The sequence below is a fragment of the Cynoglossus semilaevis genome, chromosome 12 (genome assembly GCF_000523025.1).
Source record: "Cynoglossus semilaevis isolate Cse_v1.0 chromosome 12, Cse_v1.0, whole genome shotgun sequence".
In the NCBI taxonomy this organism is placed as follows: domain Eukaryota; kingdom Metazoa; phylum Chordata; class Actinopteri; order Pleuronectiformes; family Cynoglossidae; genus Cynoglossus; species Cynoglossus semilaevis.
The window spans coordinates 4,739,932-4,759,725 of record NC_024318.1 but is presented as its reverse complement, the minus strand read 5'-3'; the positions used below and the strand labels follow the sequence as shown (position 1 = coordinate 4,759,725).

General features: G+C 37.8%; 2 long non-coding RNA genes across 8 annotated transcripts; one reads left to right on the top strand and one right to left on the bottom strand.

The window, feature by feature from the left end:
* Positions 1 to 929: 929 nt before the first annotated feature.
* LOC103387106 (uncharacterized) lies at positions 930 to 19,172 on the top strand. Of its 7 annotated transcripts, none has more exons than XR_003051352.1 (14): positions 930 to 1,223; positions 2,195 to 2,252; positions 8,008 to 8,172; positions 10,860 to 11,054; positions 11,503 to 11,617; positions 12,572 to 12,695; positions 13,337 to 13,420; positions 13,511 to 13,606; positions 15,974 to 16,072; positions 16,387 to 16,525; positions 16,935 to 17,060; positions 17,155 to 17,237; positions 17,672 to 17,892; positions 18,216 to 19,172. It is a non-coding gene; the product is annotated as an uncharacterized LOC103387106 (long non-coding RNA). The 7 variants fall into 7 exon arrangements; XR_003051355.1 differs by adding an exon at positions 13,064 to 13,117 and having other exon boundaries at positions 17,672 to 19,172; XR_001760801.2 differs by having other exon boundaries at positions 10,860 to 10,964; positions 17,672 to 19,172.
* Positions 12,716 to 16,374, bottom strand: LOC112487861 (uncharacterized). Its single transcript, XR_003051356.1, has 3 exons — positions 16,003 to 16,374; positions 13,490 to 13,583; positions 12,716 to 13,088 (listed from the first exon to the last, which is right to left on the bottom strand). It is a non-coding gene; the product is annotated as an uncharacterized LOC112487861 (long non-coding RNA).
* Positions 19,173 to 19,794: the final 622 nt, after the last annotated feature.

The following is a 19,794-nucleotide window of genomic DNA, read 5'->3' as shown; positions in this document are numbered from 1 at the left end:
ATTTAATGTGTTTACAATCAAAAAGAAAATTTCTTCCTTGTATTGAAATATGTAATTTCCCAGACATAATGAAGGTGATATTAGCAGTTTTTCTTTTATAAACCCAGTATTTGAGAATCACCAGCGCTCAGGGATGTTGGATATTAATCTGAGGAATAAGTGTTTCAATCAGCGACATGGTCATTAAAGAAAACTGCGCAGAAAATTCCAATATCTTTGACGCTGTAACAAATGTAATTCAGGACATTTGTTTTTATGTTGAGGACTTAATGTGCAATCAATAGAAAGTATGTGTTAATTCAGCAGTATTGCTTCAAGTTCATTATACAGACAAATGAAGCTCAATTCCTGAGTAAAACCCATCTATTAGCTTTTAATGAGAAACTTAAAGAATGCATTACACCCTGGTATCAGCAGCCTGTGCTATCTGCTCTCTCCTCTCCAGTTGTCAATTGTCTTAACTCCCTCTGTCTTCTTTGAGAGAAAATCTACTATGACTTGGTACTTTTAGAATTCTGCTCTAACTTCTTGTCATCATTATCTTAATTTAAAATGTCTGAAACTGCCGCATTATAGATCCAGAAGACATCATAAAATGGTAGATAAAAATACACCAAAGTGAAGAATGTTGTAAAAATTTAAATCCTGACATTACAACCAATGGTATTACTGATTTTCAACATTTATATTTTCAGCATGGAAACTGGGCTCTGAGTTCTTGTTTAAATCCACACTGCATTAGAAACAGTAGGTTAGGGGGCGCTAGAGGCTCAGAAAATTAGAGGAAATAATAAATAAAAAAGAACATTTTTAAAATGTTATTTCTTTATTATTTATAATCATTTGTCCTGAACCGTACAACACGTGAACTGCTGTATTCGTCGGATAGTCAGGTTTCCGATGGTACCTGAACGCAACTCGTGTTGCAGCTTGTCGACGTCACAGTCTGTAGACCTGGCGGTTTGAAGGTGCTCCTCACCTCAAGCTAGCGTAAAGATAACTATCGCAAAATCGACAGGTTGTTGTCAATAAAAAAGACTAAAAAGTAGGACAAAGCACACGAAACATATTTGTTATTATCTTTATGCTAAACAAATATAATAATTATTGAATAAAAATTAGAAAATATATTTTAAAAGATGATATTTCGTAGCAACGTCTGTCCGTTTGCTAACGGGTTCCCGGCAGGAAGCTAATGGTGGTTGGGGGGCCTGGCCTTGAAGGTAAGTCCCAAAATGAGGTAAGTCCCAAAATGCAGATTTTGGTTTTGTTATTTATATTGCTGTGCTACGTGTGGTTTCGTTACTAGAGAAGTTATCCGTTATGTATCAGTTGTGTTACTTCATTTTACAGCGTGGCTTTGGTGGTTATCTGATTAGTAATAAGTGATCTTCCATGTAAACTGTGATTAGCTGAACAGTGTTTTCATAAGTATATGTGGGCCACACTGTTGCTACTTGGAGTAGCCAAATATTTCCAGAGTTTGTACATGATGTAAAATGTTTGGGTAGTCAAGCTGATAGAGTAAAACAGTTCAAACGTGTAGGAGGAAAACTGGTGAAGGATGTGTCTGATTGGCATTGAATAACTGCAGTGACTGTAGTGATGAACTGAGTCCACTCTGGAATTAAAGTAGGGATGGAGACAGTGACCGTAGTCTGGCACTAGAGCAAGAAAAAGTCCAATTCTACTGAGGATAAAAACTATAAAGCCAAGGAGAAGTCTGCTGAGAGCAACCGAGAAAAGGTGGACTGGAAAAAAGATCTGATCAGAATAAGACTGAATAGATTGGTTAAATCTGGGCTTTGTGTACATTTGGCAGAAGAAGGAAGAGGCATATAAACATATACAGTGTATATATATATATATATATATATGTATGTATATATATATATAGTACATATCTGACTATAACTACTATGTGACCGTGATGTGGGACTGAAAGTGCTTTGAGGAGTCCAAATGTCAACGTGGAACAGGTTTGACCCAATCTTAAGGAACTACAATCTAATTTATTTTTCTACCTCTGCACATTTAAAACTGGCAGCCTTGAGACTTTTTTTTTTACTGTAGAATATAAATAACATTAGATTACATTACATTAGATTAGATTCCATTAGATTAGATACCACAGCCACCAGTCCTGTGAACGTGGCTTTCCTGTGCTGAGTCTTCTTTTTCCTCTTTTACTAAGGTCTCTCCTGCATGGACCAGCCTGGGCTCCACAACTTAAGCCTCCTGCTGCAGCAACTGTAAGTATATTTTCAAAGGAATTGCAGCCAGTCAAAGCATTAAAAAACAACAGATCAAGTGAGTGTGCAGCACATTCGGTGCTGCAATTAAAGACACTAATTACAATACCACCTTAATGACATGGGTCTCCGCAAAGATTTTCAACTGCAGATTAAGATAGAGGGAGGAAATGAGGAGAGAAGACAGTGTTGCCATGGTGACGCCAGACAGTAAATATGGAGTGTGTGCGTATCTCTGTCTTCAGTGCTGATTGAACTGAATGTCGAGTAGCTGAGAAGAGTACAATGGATGCTTCTGTGCTGCTGTTCATTCTCTCCAATTTGTCATCAATTTGTTACAGCGTTTCAGTTGATGACTGTCAGGGAGAATGCTGTCCATTAAAGTACCGCGGTCTCTTTGGCTTATTTCAATAGAGAGAAATGAAATATTTTAAACAGACTTGTTCTTCAGATTCAGTATCACTTTTTAATGTCCAACACTGATACAGATACTGAGCAACTGCACAATATCAGTCAAATACCTTCCCTTATCTTGTTATCCTAACATGAACAATAATTTCCCAAGTGTGGAATCAATAAAGTTCAAATTATTATTATTAATTATTATGATAATGGTCATTATCTTTAATGAATGGGTTGATGACATGAAAACTAAAATCTTTGTGCTTTTGCCTGTGATGAAAATAAAAAGTGCAGGTGTAAATGACTGAGCCTGAGATGAGAGAGTCGTTGTTGCTATGGTGGAGGATTAGGACAACATGGCTTTTTTTCCCCCTAACATAGTTCGAGTTTATTCTCAGAATTCAAAGTGAGTGTTAGGAAAAAAACGTAGTCAGAATGACCAGTGTGGAACCAACTTCACTGCACTCTTTTAAATTCATGCTGGGAGAAAACATTACAACTCACACTCCGACGAAATGGATTTTCATTGACAGAGTAGCTTCTTTTGGCGTGAAAAAGTCAATTCTGCGGGAAGCTGAGTCGTGAATTGGTCACTTCAGGGGTAGAGTAAATTGGTACACTCAAGTTGGTTCTGCACTGCTCATCATTTTTCTTTTTCTTTTTCAAAGCCTCAAAATATCCTCCCACAGAATTCTGACCTTTTCCTCAGGTTTCTGACATTAAAGGAAGACAGAAACAAAATGCCATCGGGCTGTAATTGGCAGGGCTGTTAACATTAACATCTTAATTCTTATCAAATCCTGCAATTTACAAATAAAGACTAACATCGCCTCTCGGCCAGTGCTCTTTCAGAAATAGTGACTTGAAAGACAAGAAAACAATTCATAAACAACAAGAAAAAAGAAATGCTAGAAGAATTCAAGATATTTTATTTGATTGTTTTATTTATTAAAAAATCAATTCAAAGCTCTGTGCAAATTATCAACAACAAATGAGGTGATTTGTTAGAAAATACCTTTCTCCTCACGTGATATTAAAATTATAATTTTATAGAAGTAGAATATTTTATAATAAATTAGAGACTTGAGCCTATGACCAAATTGTTTGTTTCGGAGTAAAGATGTGCCTGATGGGATTTTACTAGGATGATGAAGCTGATGATGGTGGTGATGATGATGATGGTGATCATAATGTTGTACATTCTGATTGTGTTCCTGGCCTGAGCTGTAGTAGAACACTGGTGTTTTTGGTTCTCACAGAAAATGTGCCTGCGGGTAGAAACCGTGAGAACACACCTGGGTCTAGTTTTTACCCCTGTCTGCCTGCAATCATTCATGTCTCCAAGGGTGCTCTTATGTGTGGATGTAATTCTACATTTGGTGGAACAATAATCAAGCTGCCTCTCAGCTGAACCTGCCTTTCTGTTCAGACGTGTTTTAGTGCAGATCTGCTCTTATAGATGTCTATATTTAACCTACTCTCTACCCTAACCTGATATTTTCTTCTTGCTGCAGATGTTTTTCTTTCCTTTCTCTGGAACAGTGCTCTATCCATAATTCTCCTTCTCCTCAGCATTCCTCTCAGAATTTCTTTGAACATTTTTCTTTACATTATTAAACTCCTGGAGGAACGAGACCTGAACAGCAATATTTGAACCATGTGAGATGAAACCTAACGTGGAATGAAATTGTTACAGTCGACCACGCCCCAGTTTGAGAACATCCAGATATGCAAATTAGATTAGTAAAATAACAAAGTTGCTGTCGGTGGTTGTGATTGTCTGGTTCTGGTTATTCATTTTGGGCCATTTGGACTTTTTTTCAAGCAGGCAGAAAAATTGAAAATAAGCAACGGACGTTAATCTTTAAAATTAAAGACAATTCTCTGGAGAACTTTGGTGGATTTCATTGTTGCTACCAGTCAATTAGAAAACCAGAATTTTTCACCCTTTGATTAAGTTAGTGATTGAGTGATTTGATTGAGTTTTCTAAATTTTATTGTGATGCAAACGTTGTTTTTTTCTTTCAATATTTGAGATTGTGATGGAAATGTTGTTTTTTTCTGTTCATGTTAACAGAAAACAATGAAAACAACATTTTATTTAACATCTGGTCATTACTGTTTAAAGGCAGGAGTGTCACCAAATACTCTGTGAAAGATCTGTCTGAGGTCCAGCGCCTCTAGTGTTGGTTGTGAAGCCTGGACATCTGTTCAGTGTTACAGTTGACTTCAGGTGTGTTCCGGCGGAGGTGAAAGTCAGGGCCCGGTGCAGGCCAATCATGTTTTGTCCAGTCGGACACAAAACACTTTCTCTACTGCCTTGTTACATTAAGGACAGGACATTTCTTACACGGTTTTCTCTGCTTCTGAAAATGTGCTATTTCCCTGCAAAATAACAGGGAGACGTAGCAGAGATGAGATAAAGTAGAGTGGCATTTTGGAGGGTGTTAAAAGTAAACTTCTTTGTGTGTGTGTTTGTAATGGTCGGGATCTGAGTCTGCTGTGAATTCTCAGTCCATGTATTTTTAAAAGCCTGTGATGGTGATGTACCGGCCTTTGTCTGGGTGAGTGTGTGCGAGATCCTGGTATAGCTGTACTTGCGGGGACATTTTATTTGTAAACGTACCATTGCTGTGATACACTGTCCTTGTGGGGACATTTGCAGAGTGAGAACATATGAACAGATTCAAGAATGAGTTTTTATTTAGATATAATTAGAATTTTCTTTCAACAATTTCAAGAAAATGAATTGGAAAAAGTTATGATGACTGAAAAAAGTGTGATGATCGGACTGGTTCACACCTGTCAGTGACCCATGGTGTGCCTGTGTGTGTCAACTGTGGTCAAATGTGTTTCTGCATTAGAAAATAACAGTAGAGAGAACAAAAAGAAACTCCTCAGAAATATTGTCTTGATTTATTGTCTCTGCTGCTGCTGAAGAAGCGCTGCGGTGTAATTGGTTGTTTTTTTATCCTGGTGGCTTTTAATAGTATAACACTTGTCCTGTCGAGGAAAAACACTGAAATTATTCATGGTTTCATTATTTCTTCTTCAATTATTTACTGCTGACTTTTTGTTGCCTGGTCCTGTTCTCACTGGGCCTGGAGAAGTCTTTAATAATGTGCTTAAAAACTGCTGGTGTGTGGGAGTTAGCTGGAGTAACACGAGGGAGGATTATAGAGATTGTTAATGATTTGAGATGAACTGCCCTGTGTCTCTGCCCAGACCCACACAGGAACTTAGGTTGACCTTGGGAATGAAGGTCAACCCACTGTATCTTTTTTACATCATACTTCCTGTTTGATGTGGATATTTAAAACACAGAAGGGAGATGAACAGGAGAGAGAGTAAAAACAACTGTCTGTGTGGGTGTGTATATACATATATATATTTGGTTTATCTGGACCAAAATAATATGTTGTTTAAAATCAAAACATTTTTCTGCAATATTAAGATATATATTTATGAGAAGAAGTCTGGTATTTGAGAACAAATACAAATAGGAAATTGAGTACTACTGGGTCACTGGGTAATTCCATATATATTTTACCAGACCAGTACTGGGGACTTCTGGATATAAATCTCTCTTAAATATAAAATAAATCATGGCATTATTAGCTCCATAATTTATGTTCACAAGAATTTAATTGTAGAACTTTGATCAAAATCAGACTATGTGATGAAACAAATGGTCCATCAGAGATCTGGTTTCAGTCCATTAACACTCACCATATGTTTTCCTCCCTCACAGTATGTGCCGAATTATATTTTCAATAATTAACTGCACCAATCAGAACCTGCTCCATGTCTGAGGAAAAGCAGGATTTTATTTTGATTGATTTCAATTCATCAAAGTGCTTCGCTGGGCTTCAGTGACATCGTTCATCGTACTCAGATACTTAGATAAACTGAACCCTCACCGGCAGCAGATATTATGGAATGCAAATTGTCTCCTGGCTCTGGACAGAACAGATCATTGATTTATCCATTGCATACGTTAGTTGTACTTACTGGAGACTTTTTATGGGAAACAGTGTCTTTAATCAAACAAATGAATCCTGGTGTTTAAACTGTTGGCACGCGGTCAAGTGTGCACTCGTGCCAAGTCTACTTTTCTAACTGCCAAGGACAATTTTCTCTAAAGTTTAAAACAACACCTACTGTCCAGAGGCGTAATTGAAACTTCTGCTGCTCCTTTTGTGCAGAGCTGCTGTTTTTGTCTAACGACAGCAGTGACATCACAGCAGCAGTGACTTTAGAACAGGAGTGACATTAAAAGTCATTGCAATTTCTCTTCCCTGGGACAAATGAAAATAGAAAAATATTGAAATTGAATCTTTGACTGACAGAAAAAAAAAAGCTATAAAATTTCATCAGTTCCCAGGAGAAAACAAACTTGGCTTGAATTAACCTGAACCCTTGGTGCTGGGAGATTGTCACATTCTCACTCTCAGTTTGCCGGCGTTGATCTGAATTTTGTCTCCGTCTTTGTCCCAGTAGCTCCGTGCCCCCACTTGGGAACCACTCCAACAACTGTAAACACCACGAGACAAAAGAGCCTGAAACACAAAGATCAGTCAATGCTGAGTTACAGAGAAAAAAAACATTTTGATTAAAGGCAGCGAACGTCATGATGCCTTTTACAAACTGGACCGTTTGTTTCCATAAATAAACAAATGGACTTTTAATATCTGATACCTTTATACCTACATTTATACATTTATTAGTTTGGGCTGTCTCCTACAGGTGTCGCTAAAACGGATCATCTGACTTCTTCTCATCCCATCTCCTGGTCTCCTTTTACACCAACCAGCTCCATGTTCACTCTCACACTTTCACCTCCTCTTCTTGCCTCACCTGTCCAAACACTAACAACCTCACCTCCCCCTAAGTTTATCACTACAACTGTCCAAACACTGACAACCTCACCTCCCCCTAAGTTTATCACCCAACTCACCCTCACCCCAGCGATACGTTTGTGTGATGGTTTAATTCTGCTTAATTCATCATTTTTCCAACCGTTGTGTGAAATGAATTTCATTTAATTTCCTGCCACTGTCTCCAGTTCCATTGTTGCTGATTTCTCCTTAGAACATTTTGTGAGGTAATGAAGAATTATGTTGCCAAGTTTAATGATGGTTATTAATTAACAGCCACAGCTGTTTTACTTCCCATGCCTCCAATTAAGGGAACTTCAAAAAAAGTATTAAAAGTTTAATTTTTTAAATTAAATTAAACAATGTTTAATAGGAATCCAGTGAAAACGTTCCATCATCCCTGAATTCACACCAACGGAATCCAGTTATTTCTCCAACAATAAAAAGTCATCAATAACTATTCTTGTGTTCTACAGATATCAGAGACACCAGATATCGAGAACACCAGACCACTGGACCTCCAGAACCCCAGACCCCCAGACCACCGGACCTCCAGACCTCCAGACCTCCAGACCCTCAGACCTCCAGACCTCCAGACCCCCAGACCCTCACTGCAGTGCAGCAACATAATGTGTTTCCAGGTTTGACACACTGACAGACTCACAGACAGTTCTCAGTTTATTTTAATTCCACAGATGTGAAGGTGAGCAAATGAACCTAAATTCCAGCGTAGCTAAATATTTTAGCCAAATATTAAAACAAATATAAATAATAAACCAAAACTACAGGTCTGTGTTTTAATGAACAACATAGTTTCTGAAAGGTGTTGTCCTTGTGATACAACGGGGGCGCTGTGTCCATTAATTAACGGACATTAATGTCCATTAATGTCCATTAATTAAATTATTAACACATTTGATTAATGAGCCGTTAATTTATTAACACATTTGATTAATGAGCCGTTTTAAGGTACTCCTCCTGCAGATGGGCTATGGTATTACACCCCTTAAAGTATGGAGTAAATACAAAGCGTTTAAGAAATACACCACTGGAAACTGTCCTGGTTTGGAGAGTTTAAGATTTGGGGTCTGAAAGAGAATCTGAAAAGCTGTGGCCTGAGTCTGTTGGATATTGTAACGTCTGAAAGACAGTTTATTTGATGAAAAGCTTTGACTTGGCAGAACAGTGAGACGTGAGTGGCTCATATCAAAATGTTGACTATAAAAATTTTCTCCAAAAACAGCCCCCCCCTTCTGTGAACCTCTGTGGTTCCTCATGTTTCTTCGTGCCACATTTCTCCTGCGGACGTTTCTTTGACAGGATGAGACAAATTGGTTTAAAGGAAAGGACGATTGGAGCTGCCGCGGCAACATTGATGTTGAGATGGAATCGATGTTGGCTGTTGATTGGACACTGAAGATAAACATCTCCCATGGATCACAGTCACTTAGGAATCTGCAGGGTGGAGGTGTTGATGGTTTTCTTAAACCAGTCTGTCTTTGCTTCACTCCCACTGGGAGCAGGGTCGGAGACGAGTCCTATTTCAGAGGATTTGTGTCACTCACATCAGTTGACAGGATTTACACAATAGTTACCCAGAATAAAGGGTAACTATGAAGAAAAATGACAATTTACTGAGAAATCTTTCCACAGTGAATGTAGTTGTTTTTTATTGGTTTTTAAAAAAAACTAAAATAAATAAATAATAAATTAGACTGAGCAAATATTTGACAGGTGCCAACATTGAAATCTCAGCAGGAGGCGCCGAACATTTCTCCACCTTTTTCTCATATACATACATGCGATCACTAGTTGGCGGTGACTTGTGATGATGTGACAGTGAAACATGTTTCTATGGGAACAACTCACCGTCCCCGTTGTTTGTCTCTTGTTGTCATTTCACTGGACAAAAATAATCTTTGGAAAATGAATCAAAGTTTAAACCCGAGAAAGAAATGAATTCAATTTAAATCTGGTTTAAATCTGGACACAATCCTCTGTGGATCAGTAGGTTCTTGATCCCGGCCCTTGAGTCTTTGGCAGGTCATGAAAAGTCTTGATAAATAACAGTGAGAGAAGAGCCTGCTGCAGGGATTTGAATGGATGATGACATGTATGGAGGTCTGTTAATTACCCGCTGCATTGGCTCATCGTTAACACGTAAATATGTAAATACCTTTTACGAGAGCTCGAGTGCATCTGCTTATGTGAGCTCACGCTCCGAGGCTCATGACAAAACTGTCGTCAACTTCACAGAGACTTTTTTTTACAAGTTGAATCATAATATATTATAATAATATATTATAAAGAATATAATTTATTCTCCCACTGAGTTAATAATCTGCAGAAATTATTTTCCAAACCCCACAGTGCATCTAATAATCTGAACTCATTCATCGTGAGTCACTGTTCCTTCTGTCACTGGGATATTTCTCAGAAATGTTTTTATCATTTATTTTAGTGGAAATTTTAGTGGAATATATTTAAAGTAAAAAGACATTAATAAGCCCATTTGACAGTTCCCTGAATTCCTAAATACAAATTTGCACGAATTCTACAATTTGGCGACAACGTTTTTATGGCGTTAGTTAGCAAAAAAGTCTGGAAAATATTTATATTTTCTAAGAAAATAATGAAAGATGAGCAAAAATATATAGCTAAGAGCTGACAGACTATAAAATTTAGCTTAAAAGATGAAAGTAGTTAGAAAATAGCAAATTTATTTAACAAAAGAACCAAATAGTAGCCCAGAAATATCTAAAAAAAAAAAAACAACATTATATAGATAAAGTAGACACTAAAGTTTGACTTATTAAATGTTTGTTTTGTTTTGAACCTTTTCTTTCAAAAACCTGTTTACTTAAAAGTCGTTCATTGGTTTCATGGCTAGTGTTTCAGTCCTAGGTTTTAATGACACAGGAATTATATTAGAGTGATTAAGACTTAAATGTCAGACAGAGGAGTGAGTGAACAACTGAGCTCTTTTTAAATTTGTTTTTATTTCTTATTTCCTCACCCAATCTAAATGCCATAAACAACAGAGTGTTGTGGGCCACTGATTTGTAAACACAGAGCAAAGCAAACAGTGACACACACACACACGGTTAGTAATTCTCTGTGTGTGTGCTGTTTGTATATAGAATAGAATGAATTATTAAAGCCAAACTTTTCTGAGTTGACAAAAAAATCACACAGAGCAAGAGTAGAGAAACACAGGCAGCAGTCAGGGGAGACTCTGGAGCAGCAGGAGCAGCAGGAGCAGGGATCTTCTTCCTCTTGGTTTTATCAACAGATGAAGCTTTTTTTCTTCTTCTTTTTTTTTTTGAAGCCAGGATGTGAGACAGAGCTGCAGGCTGCTGTGAGGAGAAGCTGCTGATGAAGTGATGGAGTGATCTCCTAATAAGCCCTTCTGAGCCAACATGAGTTTGAACATGTGAGGGGACAGTTGCCCTGCCAGGGGCACTGTGGCCAAACACACTGGTCAACATGTTTGTGTGTGTGTGCAACTTGTCTAGTTATATTGGTGGGTACATTGTTTTGTAAAAATAGTGTATAGGATTTGGGTCAGACTTGAGTTGGGTAAGGTTTAAGATGAGGCTTAAAATTATATATTATATTATAAGTATAATGTAAGCAGTTATTTACTCTATGTGAAACCTGGTTTTAAGTATAATGTAAACAGTTATTTACTCTATGTGAAACCTGGTCCTGTTTAGTTAAATACAACATACAACATATACTTGCAGGAATTGAAGAAATACACAGACAAAGTTCTCTTATATAATCATGAATTATTGTGAAGACCATGCCATGAACATGTCTTTCAGTTTGGTTAGTGTTAAAGCTAGATTTACCTGGTGTTTTAAAATGAACAACTTCTGGAGGAAAGAGAAGCGTAACTACACGTCAGGTAATTTAAGGTGAATACAAAAGTTCAAACCATTGATTGTGTTTGCCTGTGTTTTATGCAGCATGTCTGTGCCAGAGCGACCGCAGCAGTGGACGAGGGAGGAAGTGAGTGGGAGGAGAAGTGATGGAAGGTCAAGTAATTGACAGAAATACACACAAGACTTCAGCTTCAATAGTGTAAGTACAGATGTTCAACTGTTTCACCCAAATATGCAGTAAATCATTAAAATGAAACGGCACAGATCTGTGGTATTATTAAAAACCAAGTGTTCCCAGTTCATACTGCAGAGCAAAATGAAACCTAATTACCGACGTTATCCAATAAATTTTGCAGTAACCCAGGCAGCCTGTCTAATCTCTGCCTATTAACGAGCAGCAAAGGCCGAGGCATCTCGTGGTTTAACATTAAAAAAAATCTGAGGAGAGAAAAAGAACTTCCCCTCTTAAATGCTCTGCTGTAATCGCTTACAGCAGCTTATTACCCAATTGGAGAAATTCCCCACTGTGGTGAATGGAGGGAGGAAAAAAAAAAACTCCATATAATTTTAGTTTATTGCTCATAACTCAAAACAAATCTGTTAATTTTAGCGAGCGGTGGCTGAAGCCTGCAGCATTTAAGTTCTGCCCTGCTGACACCAGTCGAACACTGCCAAGAAACTGCTGCATGGAATCCTGACACTGTTAATGTTGCTGCTGCTGCACGTATGTGTGTGTGTGTGTTTTCTCATGTCTGTGTTTTCATCCTCCTGTTTTTGCATTTGTAATGTTACCTTCAGATCCAGCGATTTATATTCAGAGTAGGCAGCCACCGTCCTCCCTCCATTAGTCATCCAACATCTTTGTTCAGCAGTTTGCACAACAAGGCCTTACACTGCTACTCACAGCATACACAATTATTCCCAGGACTTTTATCTCCAAAATGCAATTCATCAGATGGGACAGTGATTCTAATAGATTGGTATTACTTCTGACTTTGTGTAATAAATATTTAAAATGGTTCCTGGCCCCGTCAGGTCCCATTTGGCACCACCCTAATGTGTTTTCTTCTTTGAGCACCGTCTTTAAGATGATATCGGTCGGAGGGTCGCCCCTGTTTGACACTGCTCCTCTGATCACTGTATCTATAAATAGATGACGGGCCGTCACTGGCTGTGGATTAAACACCACCGTAAAGACGGAGCGCCCGGTGGAAAAGGACGCAACCTCCCACTTTTACATCTCTGGCACAGAACAAATGCTGCAGATCTACAACGTGGTGAGTCAGCGTTCAGATTTGACTCCTGAACAGAGGGGGCAGTGTTTATGAATCATTTAAAACTCCAATTTAACCCTAATGTTTAGACATAGGTCAGAAGACAGCTGTCTGGGGAAATGTGAACTCATGTGTGTCTGTGGTTTTTACACTCTAAGACAATGTAATGTTGAATCTGATTAATTACAAAACATGAACGACACGGAAAAACAATATCAACAACAGGGAAAACACTGAGTGCAAAATCTAGAGGTCACCTTCGGACAACTTTTATTTTTAGTCCCTGAAAAATAACACGACTGCAGTAGTGACACATGTTAATGCAAATTTAATGGTCGTTAGGTAACCGTTCGATCCCTTTTCTACAGAAGAGTTCTACAGAACTCTGGAAGGAACCTGGAGAAACAAGTGGAGGGACAGACAGGGTTAGGTTAATTATTTTCACTCTAACTGTGTTAATGTCTTTAATTAAAATAAACAAAATCCACAAATATTTAACAGTCTTTACAACGCACTTTATACAAATTGTTCAGAGCAATGTTTATTATTTTGCCCTCTGTTTTTTCAGACTTAAGGAGAAATATCTTTCAGAAGAAAAAAAAAACAAACCCAAACAAACATCTTCATTAATTGTGTGTCTGCAGGAGAACGTTTGTGGAAACTAAACAAAGTGTCCACGAAATACAAGAACAATTTTAATGCAACCAAACAAATGGAAATAGAAGAAGGTAGGAGAAATATAGAAACTAAAACATATATTTATATATAAAAAAAGTATTTTGAATGTGTTGGCTGACCAGAAATGTCTTTGTTTTCAGGGTGAGGACGAGTCTCTGCAGCTCCACAAACAACAGGTTTATTACTGAATCTTCATTCAGTGTCAATCAAACGCTGTAGGAAAAGAACAAGATCAGGTCAGAACAATCATTAAACATGTATGTATATATTTGTGTTGTTTGTGTTTTCACTGTGTATATGTATATGTATATACCGTATATATATGTATGTATGTATATATATATATATATACATATATACGTAAATATATATATGTATATATATATGTATATATATATATATGTGTGTGTGTGTGTGTGTGTGTGTGTGTGTGTGTGTGTGTGTGTGTGTGATGTGCACTGTGGTAATTGACATGATAGCCCACTGAGCAGATGCTGCTCTCAGATATGATTTCATGTTTGTTTATATTTAACTTTGCTTTTGTCTGTTCTGACATTTCTGTGTGTGCCGCTCCACACACACACACACACACACACACTCATTCACGCAGAGGTACAAGAGCCTCAAATTGTAAGACACAAGGTGTTGCCGCAGGCGACCTGCGTGTATTTAGCTACATAAATCCCTTCAATGTTAAATCAGTGAAAACACAAACAAGTCTAAAACAATTTAGACCTGAATAGATGGTAGGCCTAGCCAGACTAGACCTTGGTCATGTTCAAACTTTCAATGACATCATCAAATGAAACCCATTGACAGATGAATGAATGTAATCAGTTTGGCTGCACACAGTGAACCCAGTTCAATAATAATTGTCTGAAAACCTTGGACGTCAAACATTTTACCTGATTAAGCACAGCCAATAAAAACTACCCACAACAGATGGAAAGACCTTAGACCCCTGATACCAGGGTGGTCTCGTTATTAGCCAAGGCTACATGAGGACATGCTAACTGCTGTATTGTCTAAGTTCTATTTAAGGAGAAAAGACAGTGCAGCTGCCACACAGGTGAATTTATGTTATTTCTTTTTAAACTTTCATTTCCCTGAGAACTACAGGTCAACGCCGCGGGAAACAAACACCCTGCAATAACAGCTGGCAGAGTCAAAACACTAAACATTCACGGAGCCATGAACAAAAAAAATAACATAAAATATGTGCATACATAAAAAAAGAAGTGTTTGCTAAGAACCTGCCAGTGCAGCACATATAAGATATGAGCTGCACCAAAGCATAGCAACAAACAAAACCATTTTCAGACAAAGACCATCTGTGGAAATTAGCTTTAAAATTAGATTTAGCGTTGGTAATGTTTGTTTTCGTTAATTAATCACACAAAATAATGTCTCTAATGAAAAGTAAATATTTAATGAATTATTATAACTGCAGGAGTAGCATTAGCTACAAAAGTAGCTAATAACGGAGGTTAACATTAGCCACAACAGTCCTGGTACAAACACCGGCGCTAATGTTCTGTGAATGTAGTAGACACATGAAAAATATTTTGAAATAGAGATGAAATACTTTTTCTTTATTTAACTTCACCTGGATTCAACTTTTGCTTTAATTACTATTTATAAAATGAAATCAGATTTTTCTTTTTACAGAGACTTTAATTAATAAGGGAAACTTTGATTAATTTTATTAATCACTCACCACAGTTAGCAATATGAATAAATGTTTTTTTATAACAGGCAGAATTCTGTTTCTGTTTGAAAATTAAAAAATATTCCTCACAGTAACAGCCTTTTCACTAAGACTGTTTATATTAGGAACAGAGAACGTCTGGTGCTTTTCTATTGTATGAATAAACAGTCACTTTTTAATGCACCAATTATTTAGACTATTTAATGTACGCTAACATGTTTCTGTAAATCGGCAGTGAACCCTAAAATTCACCAGTTTTCTTTTTGTCCTGTATCAATTATTCACTCCGTCGTTGTTCACTTCTCTTCAGAGTTTTGATTTTTGCTTTTATTACCATCAGAATCTGAAATAAACTGTTTTTTTTCCCCAAATGAAAGATTTATTGCTGTAAAGAAATCGATTATTTTCATGCATTTATCTTGTTTTGGGATAACAATGGAAGTTTGTGACTGTGAGGAATAACAGATCAGATTTGACTCTCAGACAGTGATGTTGGCAGAATCAATTATTTTCTGGGAATATGTTTATAAAACGTATTATATGTGGAGATGAATCCCTTTAAAACTGCAGCTCTAACGCTGCTGGTTGTTATTTATTGGTCCACGTCTGAACAAAAATATGTAACAATGCATTATTTCTTTTCAGTTGTTTTTTTTTTCTTAGACTAAATTCAATCCTTTTTTTTAGCTACTGACAGTTTTTTTGAAGGAAGTATTTTTCCACAACACTGGGAGAAAAACTTTGGGGTATTTTATGCAGCTTCTCAGATCAGGAGTGTCCCATCGAATAGTTCAATAAACAGAGAAGAATAAATAATGTAACAGTCGGGGGCCGTGAACCACATTTTCTCCTACGACATATGCCTCATACATTCTGTTTCTCGTGTCTCATGCAGGGGTCGGGTGATGAAGGTGTTCAACTCACCAACACGGAGACATCGATGTCCAACAAGGTCCAACTCCGTGGGAGCTCCTCAGCTAACGAAGCCGCGAAGGTCGGTCGAGTTGTTACCGTTCAACAAACGTTTATTATATTAACGTTGTTAATATAATAAACGACCTGTAATGTGTTTCCTTGGAAAAATAAAATAAAATTTCTGCACAGGAAAATGCGGCAGTATTTTTATTCTTTGCAATGATTAGAGTTTTTCAACCTTAGGGTCACGTCCCCACGTGGGGTCACCTGAAATGTCTAGTAACCCATTAGTCCACCTTTTAAATAGCTATATTAACGATATATATAATATGTATTATATATGTTTATAACACCATACCTGAGGCTGTGTGCATTTGATTTAAAAACACACAGGTGTCGAACAAGACACGGAAAAATGAAGACAATGTCGTCCTCAAGTCCTTGGGGTAAAAAGGCAGGTCCTGTCTGTGGTTGAGGGAACAGTGATTGGACGCAGGGAAGATAAGGCTGCGCAGGCTGGTCTGGACAGACGGTCAGTTATCTCCCTGCAGAGAGAATAAAAGTTATTTTATGGCAGATTGCTTCACACTGCCCACACAAGCTAATTATACCGACCATCCATGCGAGTCATGTATGGCAAAAGTGTAAAATTACAAAGTCCTTGATCCTGTGTTTATGTCTGGTGTGAAAAAGTGGAGGAGATCTGAAGTTGGTTATTGTCTGTGTTTCTACATTAAGTTCCTTAATTAAGTCAACAAACCATTAAAGAACCTGTGATGAGTGTGGTTTAAAACAGTAACTGCACTGCACTGTCCAAAAATGTCACGGAGGTGAGAAGACACTCTTTAACCAAGAGGAGTGAACACCATTTATATGTTGTTGATTTTAGCAATTTTAAAAAAATTGTCAAATCTCTAAGACTTCCTGTTTCAACCAACCAGTTGGATAACTACTGGACCAGACCTCTGACTGAATAGAGCCACAGACTGGTTAAATGTCTGGGCCGGCCTTTAAGATGTGGCGGATAAATACAACGAAATGAAATGATTCGATCGCCCTAAAAACTGGTATTTTCTAAATAATAATAATAAACGTTAAGCCACCGTGTAGTCAACTTTATCAGAAGCGTCATCGTAACATCGCGTTTCTCTTTCATTGCAGAAGGTTTGGTCTCCAAGAGGCGAAGCAGTTTTGAAAGCTTCAACGCTTCATCAGACGGCCGCTCGTGCGGCGCTCAGTGTGTGGTAACAACCTGTCGCAGTATAATCTAAGTTTTGCATTCTTTCGATGCGGTATCAATCGACCTACGGACAGGTGCCGGTCCACGCCTTGTGGGTTGGGGACCACTGTCCTAAAGACCTTAGAGTGTCCCTAAAAGAACATAAGCGTTGACAAAAAGTACTAATAGTATATTTTTGGTGTCAGGTAGAAACAGGAAGTGTCACTTACAGAACTCGGGTCAGTTCTCAGGATGAGGTCACAGGTCAGCTTCTGCAGACAGGGGGGAAACGGGGACAAATCAACACCATCACCACAGGAGCATCACCTGGTGTTTGCTCCTGCAGACAGGGGGGAAACAGGGACAAATCAACATCACCACAGGAGCATCACCTGGTGTTTAGTTTCAGACATTCGGTCTTAAGTGGAGGAATTTAAAACGCCTCACTTTATTTTTCAGATTTAAGATCACGGTGCCATCACATAGAGCCGCCATCCTTATGTTTAAAAAAACCCAAAACACTCCACACACGAGGGTGGTGTTCCAGGACGACTATGTTCCTGTTACTGCGAAAGCGAGTGGAGTGAGTTTTCTGTCGCTGATGTAAACAAGCAGATGGAGACTGGACGTAGACGCGGAGGCAGATATTAGTCACGGTCCTCGCTGAGACAACAGTGTGGGTCAGTGCACACACTGTACACACAATCAGAACGTTATCAATGTTAAATTGGTTCTGCTACGGTGACAGTACCTGAGATTTCACACAATGAAAATACTGCCAGTTTCCTTAGAAGTAAAATAATACTGAAAAAAAGAAAACTGTATTTAATTAAACAGTCATTAAAAACAAACATGCTGTGAATGTCAACCTGTACATTTGGGCTTAAAACAACAGTTTAAGTACCGTTCAAGCTAACGTTAATGATTCCTAAGACATGAAAATGACTGAAGTTTGACGACATGTTCTGATCTAATCGCTTCTGCTTTTCTACAAAACTGAAAGGTCGTTTGAAGGAAGTGGAGTTCAGTCCTTAGACCAGAGTACAAAGCCGGTTTGTGACCTGGTGTCTAAAGGACGTCCTGCAGAATTCTACTTCTGATGGAAACACCACTGAAGAAGAGAGTCAACAGAGATGGAGAGAAAAAGATTGTGTTTCAACGAATGAAGTTTCTTTGAACAAAGAAGAACCAATAAGTGAAGATCCAGGAGGGTTCCACCGTCAGAAGATCTGAGGTCAAAACTCCAAGACATTTGGAACTATCCACTTTTTGAGTGGATAGTTCCACTTACCTCTTTGAGAGGTAACATGACCACATTAAATATTTGTCATTTTTATTGCCGTTGTAAAGAGTAATTTAAAAAAATGGTTTTATCTGAAGGTTTTCTTATATATATATATTTGTTTTTCTTTGAGCGCAACGGTGGTGCAGAAACTCATGCCAACTACGCAGAAGGTTTGGCATTTAATACCAACAAGTCTGTAACAAGTCACTATGCAAACATCTGCTGTGGTGATTTTACTTTTCATTTTTAATGTTTGTTTTTTATCTGGGCTGCTCTTCTTATTGTTTTATTCTGTTATTCTGACATCAATATGTCAACGACCAGACTCATCCCCAGGTTGTTGACGTATTGATGTGACGGTACGTGCAGAACCTCGGGGGAGGTGTAGAACCATATTTATCTTCTCAAGGTGTTACGGCATGAGACGTCAAGCTCTGTGTTATTAAATGTTCACCTGCTAGACAGGTGTGTGTATGAAAAACAAATGATGTGAAGAGGGCCCTCAGACGCTGCTCACTCTGAGCAGTTTATTAAAGAAGCAGCTGACAGATGTCTGAGTGAAGAAAAGAGGACAAAACAATGACATATGAACCAAATGGAAGAAAAAAACTGAAGTGTCCAGTTCGATTCTGTGACATTTGACTAAGTAGGTCCTTAAAGGCACAGACTTTGTTGGCTGTCAGAACGTTGGTGCTTGAGATGAGAGTGATGGATGAATGAAAAGACTTCTTCATGAATGTTAGGACTAAATGCCCTAGTGGTGGATTCCGACAAAACATCCTCTAACGTCAATGAATCCGTCAACATCAAACTTTGACACAACAAGCGTGAGGAGATATAGTAGAAGTGGTTGAAAAAGGAAGTGTTTTTGAGGACTTTTTCAGGAAATAATTAGTAATGTATGTTACTGTCATCAAAAGTATACAAAAACATTTGCCTTAAATTACATAGCTATATATTTTTTCTGGATACAATTCAATATGTTTTTTTGGTACGCCAACTTTGGATAACTTGTCTTAAAATACTCAGCTATGTCCATTTCTGTTGTTAAAATTCAGAAAAAATAGACTTTTTTGGTACGCCAACTTTGGATGACAGTGAAATACTATACCAATAATTTCCCGAACAAATCTCCGAAAAATTTTTTTTTTCAAAAATGACTAAAAATGCACTAATTTGTCTTAAAATACTCAGCAATGTCCATTTCTGTTGTTAAAATTAAGAAAAAAATAGACTTTTTTGGTACGCCACCTTTTGATGACAGTAAAAAACTATACCAATAATTTCCGGAACAAAT